Below are 10,551 nucleotides of genomic sequence, written 5' to 3'. Positions count from 1 at the left end.
TGAATGAAAGAATCTCCCTGACCACACTTTGCACTGTCTATTCAGGATGCAACTAGAGCATGGACTACAGTTGGTCAAGTCTGACTTATCAAGGTATGGGTGCAACTGCCGCCCAAGTTTCAATCATGCAAAAGCCCCCCTAGCCATTGCTGAGACCTATATAGAGTTTTTCAGGCTAGTTTTTAAAAGTCTGTGGTTTTTATACTGCAGTGCCAAATACAGATCACAAGACTCACAGATACACAAATATCCACTTCATACAGTTGTTCTATTAAACAAATGAAATATATATATGTATTTGCCCACCCACAGAGATTAAACTCAGACGCCACGCATACATCAAAGAGAAAATAAATTGTTGTTTGAAGATGCAGCATCTGGAAGATAAGAAAAAGAGGCTTTTAGCATCACTTCCCACGTAGCCTATTAACAATTCTGGTTGTGGTTACGTTTTGAATTGTACATGTTGGAGTGCAGCCAGGGTATTGAAAATATCAATTATCAATTTGCCTTTGGATTATCCAGGTTAAGGCATATGTAGAAATCTTTCTACAGTGATTCTTTTTGATGGGTTATATTCTATTTATGAACAGGAGTGCAAGAATCCAAATCAAACAGTTGACACTGTCTGGTGGATGGTAACCTTGATAGCTGAAGCAAACAAGACGGTGGAGGAGGATCACAAAGTATGGGCCCTTGCTGAGTAACACATATCCAAATTACAAGTTACTCACAGTTAAGAACAGGGGTAAGACAACAGGAGGTAAGAGAAATCTACTTCTATGTCATGCCCCATGAAGACCTTCACTGTTTATCCCTAGTTAAACCCTTTTTAGTTAAAGGGATTAATATTTTATGTACAGTTTCTGGGGGATCAATCTTGTTTTCGCAAAAGCCAAATTTTTCAAAATCCCAATATTGCAGGGACAGAAAGTGGGGTGAAATTTTCTGAACAGAGGCATAGACAACAAAACAAACATGACAAGGGTGTTAACCCTTCCTTATGCTATCCAAAGATGATAGATAGATAGATAGATAGATAGATAGATAGATAGATAGAAAGATAGATAGGCATTACACTTTAAACATATGTCTGTTCCAACTTACAGACGAATTCAACTTAACAAACCCACAGAACCTATTTTGTCGAAAGCTTTCATGGCCGGAATTACTGGGTTTTGTAGGTTTTTTTGGGCTATAAGGCCATGGTCTAGAGGCATTCTCTCCTAGACCATGGATGCCTCTCGACCATGGCCATATAGCCTGAAAAAACCTACAACAACCCAGAACCTATTTTTTTCATAACCTGGGGACTTTCTGTATGCACAAGTAGGACCTTTGACCTCTGTCATAAATGTGTCCAGGATCTACACTGCCACTTTTTATGTATAGGTGAGATCAGATGGCACATAGATACTGATAGATATTTCCACATAAGTCTAGGACTTTTAGGGCTATGCCATTAAAGTCTTAATTTGGACACTGTTTTTTTCAATCATGTGACTTGAGATTGAGGGTTACCACATTTTTGGGACCACACTATCCACTACAATTTTGTAAGTGGTGTGCATATTGAATTTGTTGAGTGGGGAAAACATTTCCTGGTAGTTCACTTTTGAAGAATTTCCTAAAAGCAGCTGCTTCCAAGTTAGGGAGGGAAAGAAATTGAGATTTAATACATTCAAATAAAGGAGAGAAATGAAAGTTAGATTTTCCCATCCATAAAATGAAAATGAAGTTCTCCTATACACAAAACTATGATTTGTGTATAGGTTTAGCTCTTTTAGATCATTGCCAAGGATTATAAAGCTCCATGTTGTATGGTGATCAGATCATTTAAAGAGACATATAAACTACTCCATCACAGTTAGGCATCTTATAGTCTTGGAACAAACTTCATTCCATATTCTCATTCTCATACTTACTGCCTTGGGTTCTTTGCTGCTTGATGATCACAGTCCTGAAAATCTCCGAGGCTAGTTTCTTTTTTTCAGTATGCTACTGAAACTTGCCACAGAATGATAAAAAGTCATATCAAAGTAATTAGACAAAAGGTCAATGTACATTTTTTTTCTTTCCCATATAATATTTGGAGCATTATCATTGTGGTGTCTCTTACGTACAGTTATGTTATGACACTGTAAAGGCTATTTCAGCTGCTCTGTTGTGATGGTTACTATTTATGGAACATAAAAGGTTTGTAAAGACCAGGGTAGGATCAGATAAAGAAAATGGGAGAGAAACAGGCATCTTGGGATGGTAACTACCCTGCCATGTACTGACAGGGAGGTTGTATATTTTTAGAATATACTGGAAGGAATGGTGCTTTTACTTAGGTTTTTATGGTTTACCATGAGATGCAATTTTCTGGCCTTATATGCCGTTGTAACAAACGTCAGAGAGATTTTATGATAGCTGCCAGAGTTCATAAATGATGGCATACACTAAAATATTTATAGAACTGTAAAATCTTGATTTCTCTCTGGTTTAGCAGATGGGGCCCTAAAACCAGTTTCTGGATTGTCACATTTCTTTACCCTTTGATGACAAAGAAGTCTATTATCACTTCCCTTTCTTTCCCCTTCTCTCTCTAATATTTCAAACAAGTTCACTAGGGTAGATCACACACTGCACAGCAATCTACTCTAGGGACCTCTGTGTTGGAAGGCATCATCAGTGCATTATTCTAACAGCCCTGACCCTATCATGAGAGATCCTGGATTCTTACAGTTCTGGTGTGGCCCAAATGAATGGTCATTTTTGTTTTTGTTTTACATGTTCTGGTTTAGTCCCATGTAAAGACAATTGACAGGCAGTCAAAACACCTCTTTCTCCTCACGATGGCTGCATCTACACTGTAGAATTAATGCAGTTTGACACTTTAACTGCCATGCCGCAATGTTATGGAATCATGGGAATTGTAGTTTTACATAGTCTTTAGCCTTCTCTGTTAGACTGCTGGTGTCTCTCCAAAGTGCAAATCCTTGGATTCCATAGCATTGAGTCATGACAGTAAAAGTGATATCAAATTGCATTACTTCTACACTATAGCTGCAGTCTGTATTGTCTGCAAGGGAGATTCATCCCACTTGAATGCCAAGACTGACCTGCCTTACTGCTGTGTTATTGTTGTTGTTGTCTATCTTGGATTAAGAAATATAACAATTATATGTTATTACAACTATTTGTAATTGGGAGGCTACAATGAATTTATATAATGCCATTGACCAAAATTTTGATGTTATTGTTATTACATCGAACTAGATCAGTGGTTCTTAACCTGGGGTCCCCAGATGTTTTTGGCCTACAACTCCCAGAAATCCCAGCCAGTTTATTAGCTGTTAGGATTTCTGGGATTTGAAAGCCAAAAACATCTGGGGACCCCAGGTTGAGAACCACTGAACTAGATGGATGGTATTCAGAATCTCGGACAGCTTTTTATGAGTTTTGACTAAAATCTGCTATGAATTCAGACATTGGAAACAGCCCCCACCTCTGCATTAAATGTAGCCTTTGAGTATAAATCAGCAAATATTTAAACATACATTATCATTACCATAATTCTATGAGATTTTTGAGTGTATTTTTGGCCATAAGAATTCTGGATTTGATAGAGAACTGACCTGGTTCTCAAAGATATTCTTCATAGTTTAAAGCCTAATTGTATGCTATGGTTTAGTCTTCTGAATTTACCGAGACTTTCTCCAAATATGCTTGGTAACATTGTTTTTTGTTAAAAGGCATGATTTAGCTGAAGTTTTCTCCTGCCTCTTTCACCATTTTCTATTCATTTTCCAGAATTGTATGTTTGACAGAATCGGGGGAAAAACGATTGATTCCAGGGCCAAAGAGAAGTTATCTAACCTATGCGCCAAAAAGGAAAGTTGTTCCAGCTCACCCAATGGAAAGCTGAGAAGATGTGCCAAACAGTTAGAGCACAGTAGCATCTTTTAGCTACTCTGGACTGTTGCTGTTCTCAAAAGGAACACTTCACTTCAGTGAACAATGAAGCAAAGACCTTCTGCAACTGCAATTCTGGATTTCAGGCTGTGATCCAAAGTTCAGATGTGGGTCATGATGATGGCAGCAGCACATAGTTCCAAAGTGAGCCATCCTGAGTCACCAAAAAGGAGATACAGTCTCTTATAGTAACTGATGTAAATACTTTGCAATCTAATTGTGCCTGATACTTTCTTGTTCCTTGTTATAATTTATCACACAGAGTTCCTGATAATGCAACTTCAATGCCTTTTATATAGCTTGGAGGAGGTAATGGGCTGGATGAAGAAAAACAAATTGAAACTGAATCCAGACAAAACAGAGGTGCTTGCCATCAAGGCTCCTAATCTGGGGATGGAGGCATATCAACCAGTTCTGGATGGGGTTACACTCCCCTGAAAGACTGTAGACACAGCTTGGGAGTGCTCCTGGATCTGTCTCTCCAAATGTCAGCCCAGGTAGATGCAGCTGTCAGGAGTGCTTACTATCAGCTTTGGCTGATACGCTTGCTGTGCCCCTTTCTAAATTTGGAGGACCTGAAGATGGTAATGCACACACTGGCAACCTCAATATTAAACTTTTGCAATGTGCTTCACATTGGGCTACATTTGTACCACGTTCGAAAACTCCAGCTGGTTCTAGGAATGAGTGTACTCCGCCTATCCTAAAGTCACTCCACTGGCTGTCAATTAGTTTCCGGGCAAAGTACAAAGGGTTTGGTTTTGACTTCTAAAGCCCTATATGGTTTGGGTCCAGGTTACCTAAAGGATCACCTTCTCCCATACAATTAGCTTTGAACACTGAGGTTCTCTGAGGGGAATCTGCTCCAACCTGCCAGAACTCAACTGGCAACCACCACCCTGGGGACCTTTTCATCAGTTTCATCATTACCTTGAGTAAGTCACACACTTTCAGTTCCAGAGAATCCCCTGATAGGTCCACCTTAGGGTCAGTATGATCTAGAAACTACTTGCAGGTATACAACAACAATTATGTTATACTTGGTGTATTATTTTTCTGTGCAGGAAAAGAAAAGTATAACAAAATATCTAATTCACACCTGCTGAGATCAACAATGATGTAAGATATATCTTATCACAAATTTCTGAGACATGCAATGCATTTAATTGTAACAAACATGCCTAATAATAATACATTGGGAAAATGCATATATTTAAAAGAGGCATTGTTGTAATTCAGCCAATAATTGTACTTAATGTCAATGAGGAAGTGGAAGTGGATGATGGGATTCCTGGACCTTCTGAGCTTGTGAGCCGGCAAGTAATTTCAACTCTTGAAATTGAGTGTTCTGTGCAGGCCCGTAGCCAGGATTTCGATTTGGGGGGGGGGGGCACTGAGTTTTTTTCAGGGGGGGTTTTGGGGGGGGCTGAATTTTTTTGGGGGGCGAGGCTGAGTCTGAGTGAAAGAGGGTCTACCCTAGCAAACCTTTTGTATCATTACCCCAATACCCCCATGCATATGGGATATATTGAGTATGGTGATCAGATCATGATATGAATAAACATAACAGTTTAAATAATGCACCAGTAAGGCCTTTTCGCCAACCACCATGAGAATTTCGAGGGGGCTGAAGCCCCTCAAGCCCCCCTCCCTCCCGGCCACATGCCTGGCTCTGTGTCTTCTGTAATTTGTGAAGGCCACATTCCAGAGAGGGGCTCAACTTTCTCTAGTGACGCGAGTTCAGGAGATGAATTGCCAGGGGAAGAGGCTAATGAGACAAAAGATAGGAGGCACAGCTTTGTAAACTACGAATTGATTCTCAGACCTTTCGAAGGTCAATGCGCTTGTTAGAGAAAAAGCCTTTATCAGTTTGCAAGGGTAAACAGAACGATTTAATGGCTTTATTAAAGACACAAAAAAGATTTTTCAGAAGACTTGTCAATCTTGTATTTTAAGCAACATCTTGGGTTGAGCTCTAGCCAAACTTTTCAAGGGACTTCTAGTTTCATATCTTCAGCTGTTCAAGTTTAAAGGATTATTCTTGAGTTCTGTCTTTTGGATTTTATGTTGTCTTGTTGTATCCTAATTCTTTTGTATTCCTAGTTTTTGATTCAACTTTTGTACTTTGGATTTTATGGACTATTGAATACTTTTGGACTTAGATATATCTTACAATTTTTCTGCTCTCCTTTTTATATACTCTTCAATAAACTGCTTTGCTGATTTATCCTGGACTGGTGTGTGGTAGTTAAGTACAGAGGTGCTCCTGCCTTGGAGTACAACAGACACAGAAAGAGGGGCAATTATGTATGCAAATCGATATTTTTGTAGCACTTAAAATGCCATGTTTTGAAATAAATATGCATATAATCTATGCGTATCAAAAGACAAGCTCAAAACAGAACTGCAAATGTTACTGGGTTTCTGAAGAACACATCAAAAATGAAATATACGTTCACATTACTAATAGTACCAAATCCAGTACACTGATGAACTCTTTGGGAGACACTTGATTAGCTGGGATTCCTGTTCTTTTTCCAAACATTCCAGGAAGTGAAGTAATAATGTTACTTCCTGCAGTACAGTTGATTTCGTACCAACCATACAACATGAGTGCCTGGGATGCAAATTCTACACTCAGAGGTTTCCTAATTATTCTAATCACTTTTTTTTGCATAGCTTCAGCAAATCTTTCCTCCCACTCTCGCTCCCTACTTCTCTTTCAGGAGCCATAAGACCACTGGTCCCATTAACCTGTTTCTTGGAACAATGCAGAGCTGGCAAATCGGCGTGATTATTATTCTATTCCAGAGGAAATGGAAATGATTTACATTTATGATGCCAGCATTTTCCTCCTAGTTGCCCCAGTAAGAACTGTGAAATGATTTATAAGGATGCAGAACTGCTGGCACAGATGTTATACAGCTTGAGCCTGTTTTCCTTGCACAGTGTGACAGACCATTCTGAGCATGTGCCAGAGCACAGGTAGGCTATGAAATGACACACGTGCCAAAGGCATCTATACAGACTTGTAACATGTGGCCAGCGGGGATCTCAATGGCTGTGAAAATATGTTGGCATTCTTCCTCAGAACAGGGTGTTTCAGCATAGAATATATATGTAAGAGAGGAGAAAGCTTGGTTCTCATAATTAGCTGCCTCATTTAAATTCCTAATGGACCTGTGGCTCATGAAATCCATTTTACTGCAGAGGACTAGTCAGCTTTGGAAATTTGTTCTTTAAAGAAACTGAAAGACTGAGCTAACATACAGAACAAAACCTTCTCATGTAGTGGAGAGCTCCAATGTTAACCCAAGGCTAATGTTATAAAAGATGATGATAGTCAACATTAGCAAATGAAGTGCTTTAAATGGTGTAATAGTACGGATTCTCATAAAATGACTCATTTCTGACTGGGAATATAAATCTTTGTTTATTTTCATCTTGCATCTTGAAATCAAAGTTTTGAAATTCTTAAGGATCCCCTGTCCCAAGAGTCATTTTGTGAGTATTTTCTGATACTTTCTCTTTGTTTTCTACAAAAAGCTCCCATTTTCCCTACAAAATACAATTTTGTTCTCTCTCTCTCTCTCTCTCTCTGAAACCAAAATAGTTTTACTATTGCTCCTGGTTATGGAAAAAAAGTTACGATATTTTTGATTTTAGGCAAAAATATGTTGGCAAGTGTTGTAATATTGGGTTTTGGGTTTTTTTTTTAATCGGGCTTGTCCCCATGTAAGATGCCCTGGGAGATGGAGGTGAGACACAAAAATAAAGTTATTATTATTATTATTATTATTATTATTATTATTATTATTATTATTTTACTGGCACAAAAACACAGTACGTCACAGGAAATGAGATATATGCTGGATTTTGTATCACAAAATCACAAGTTGTACACTTCCCAAGTGTCTAGGACTGTGTAATGTATTTTCAAATGATGCACACAGATCCAAGTAAGGTGGCCTTTTGTAGTTGACAGATCATGATTTTGTCAATGTTTATTGTTTCTAAATGCTGGCTGAGATCTTTTTGCACACCACCCAGTGTGCCGATGACCACTGGGACCACCTGTACTGGTTTATGCCAGAGCCTTTGCAGTTCAATTCTGAGGTCCTGATAATGGTTGAGTTTTTCCTGTTGTTTTTCCTCAATCCAACTGTCACCTGGTATGGCAACATCAATAATCCATACTTTTTCTTTTCCACAATTGTGATGTCTGGTGTATTGTGTTCCAAAACTTTGCAGTTTGGATTTGAAAGTCTGTCTATCTATCTATCTATCTATCTATCTATCTATCTATCTATCTATCTATCTATCTATCTATCTATCTATCTATTTTATTTGTATGCCAGTGGGGCAGCACCTCCCAGAGATGGCTTCATAATGAAATGTGAAGCAATTAAAATCACTACACATTTACATTTTTATGCAAACTTACATTTAACAAACTGGTGTGGCATACATTTAGGATGGTAAAAAATGAGAAATGGTGAGAATCCGAAATTGCTAGACACATCCCTTCCTAGATGCAATATGTAGGTTCTGTTTGTTATTGAACATCTGTGTCGTCCTGCTCATGTATGCAGAATGTTCCTTCGTGTTGCAGCTATGAATGATGAGCAGAGTAACTATCTGACTAAGGAACACTACCTGGTTTTTATCTGATCACAACAAAGCATAGCAAAGTAGCTAATTTTGCGCTCAATGAAAGCAAGTTTTCCATTTACTACGGACTATAGGTATTCCCATACACAGAAGCTGAGATTGTTGTCTAGATTTAAAGAGCAAATTAGGGAGCAGTGACTCTGTATATTGGTATTCATTTTCCCCATGGGTCCCTCAAAATAGCCTATCATTCTTATTCGGCACAGAGAGATCTCAACACACCAGTTCTTAAGCAATCCAGGCATTTTAGTGCACTTATATGTTTCTCCCAGGGGCTGTTGTTGGCTGGCATTGCTTTCCCTTTATCGCAACATGAATCTTAACAGCATAGACCATGCCTTGTTTACATGTGGGCATGCTCACTTCACATACATGATTCCAAAGCTGACATCTGCCTTTTTGGCAAGCTGAAATGGTCTTTCTAAGCCCTGGTGCCACTCTGTTGTGCATTCACATACTTAATTACTTCTCTTGCATTTTATTGGAATGTTACCTGTTTAAGACTGCTGACTGTTTGTTTGTTTGTGTGTTTATTTCAAACTGGAATGATAGTCATGGTGTGCCATAAAAAAGACACTTAGCCACTCTTGCTGAATAGTAATTAGGGGACACGTTATTGCCATCTGGGGGAAAAATAACATCAGAAATTGGGAGAAAAAGAAAGACAAAGAAAAAATCCTTATAAAACTCCAAACCCCCTTGAAAATACAATTCCTGATATTAGTACTATTATTGTTTATAATAATTTTAATATTGAATATTTCATCAGCTTATGTGTTAAATATTCAGAATGTTTTTGTGTTTGAATACTGTTCAGTCCTTATCTGTTGTTAAAACATTTAGGCATAATTTTGCTGCTAAGCTAATGGTGGTGAATTGCACACCCATAACTGTTCTTTTGCCTCTATGCCACCCTGACTCATGAGGCAGAACACCTCGATATTTGGCCATCAGCTTCTTTATCTGTCTATCTACTGTCACAAAATCTATTAAGAAAAATATACACATTCCCCCTTTCTCTTTCCTTCTTGCCTTCCTTTCAGAGAGAAGGAGGAAAAGATTAACCTAATCTTGCACCACAGTTGCACGTATATATGCATTGCTTTCATTTCAGCTCCCTCTCAGTCGGGAGATGTTTCTGGTTTCGATTCTTTGTCTGTAGCGTTCACGACAGATGGTGTTTTAATAAAGTCCAGTAGGAATATTACTGTGAGTAAACAATCCAGGGCATGCCAATTTCATAATTGCTGGGTACCGACACAGCCTCTTACCTGCTGAATCCAAATTGGGAAGAAACCAACTGTGCGCACACATACCTACTAGCGGCAGCCAAATCCGCAGCTGTGGTACACTCCGACATTCCACTTCACCACGGAAGGTAAATTGCAGCTCCAATCAGGCTTTCTGGCACCGGGTGCAAGGAGCAAGTGCCATCTGGCTTGTCATCAAAGCACGGTCACTGAGGTTGGGGAAGATGAAATGACTTGCTTTTCCTAAAAATAATAATACCGGTAATAATAAAAAATAATAAAAACCTTGCTGAGAAGAGAGATTGCAATCTTTACCATTACAGGTTCATTTTAAAACAGCATTCTTGGCTTTCTTGGCAGATTACAGAACTGGGATTTTCGACTTTAAGTCATTCCCACGCCCGATGGGGGAAATGAGAGTCTAAACCTGTTATATGCTAATTAAGGATTCACACCCACATGACTTGTCAAAAAGATAAATCTTGCTCATTTGTTTTCATCATTAGCAGCATTTGCACCCCCCCCCCCCCTTTAAAAAGTATATCACTCTGTTTTCCGTGAGCATATTCTTAATATCTTGTTAAGTGATGTTGAGGTACTTTTGCTGAAAGATCCTTTGCATCATTTGCAGCACATGGTTATTACTTATTGTTTGTATTTATGCAATGAC

General features: G+C 38.7%; 1 long non-coding RNA gene across 1 annotated transcript; it reads right to left on the bottom strand.

The window, feature by feature from the left end:
• Nucleotides 1-308: 308 nt before the first annotated feature.
• Nucleotides 309-10,271, bottom strand: LOC132772793 (uncharacterized). The gene is made up of 3 exons (XR_009631272.2): nt 9,948-10,271; nt 1,926-2,007; nt 309-377 (listed from the first exon to the last, which is right to left on the bottom strand). It is a non-coding gene; the product is annotated as an uncharacterized lncRNA (long non-coding RNA).
• Between the last annotated feature and the right edge of the window lie 280 nt (nt 10,272-10,551).

Source organism: Anolis sagrei, chromosome 4, assembly GCF_037176765.1.
Source record: "Anolis sagrei isolate rAnoSag1 chromosome 4, rAnoSag1.mat, whole genome shotgun sequence".
In the NCBI taxonomy this organism is placed as follows: Eukaryota; Metazoa; Chordata; class Lepidosauria; order Squamata; family Dactyloidae; genus Anolis; species Anolis sagrei.
This window is presented reverse-complemented; position numbering and strand designations above follow the sequence as displayed.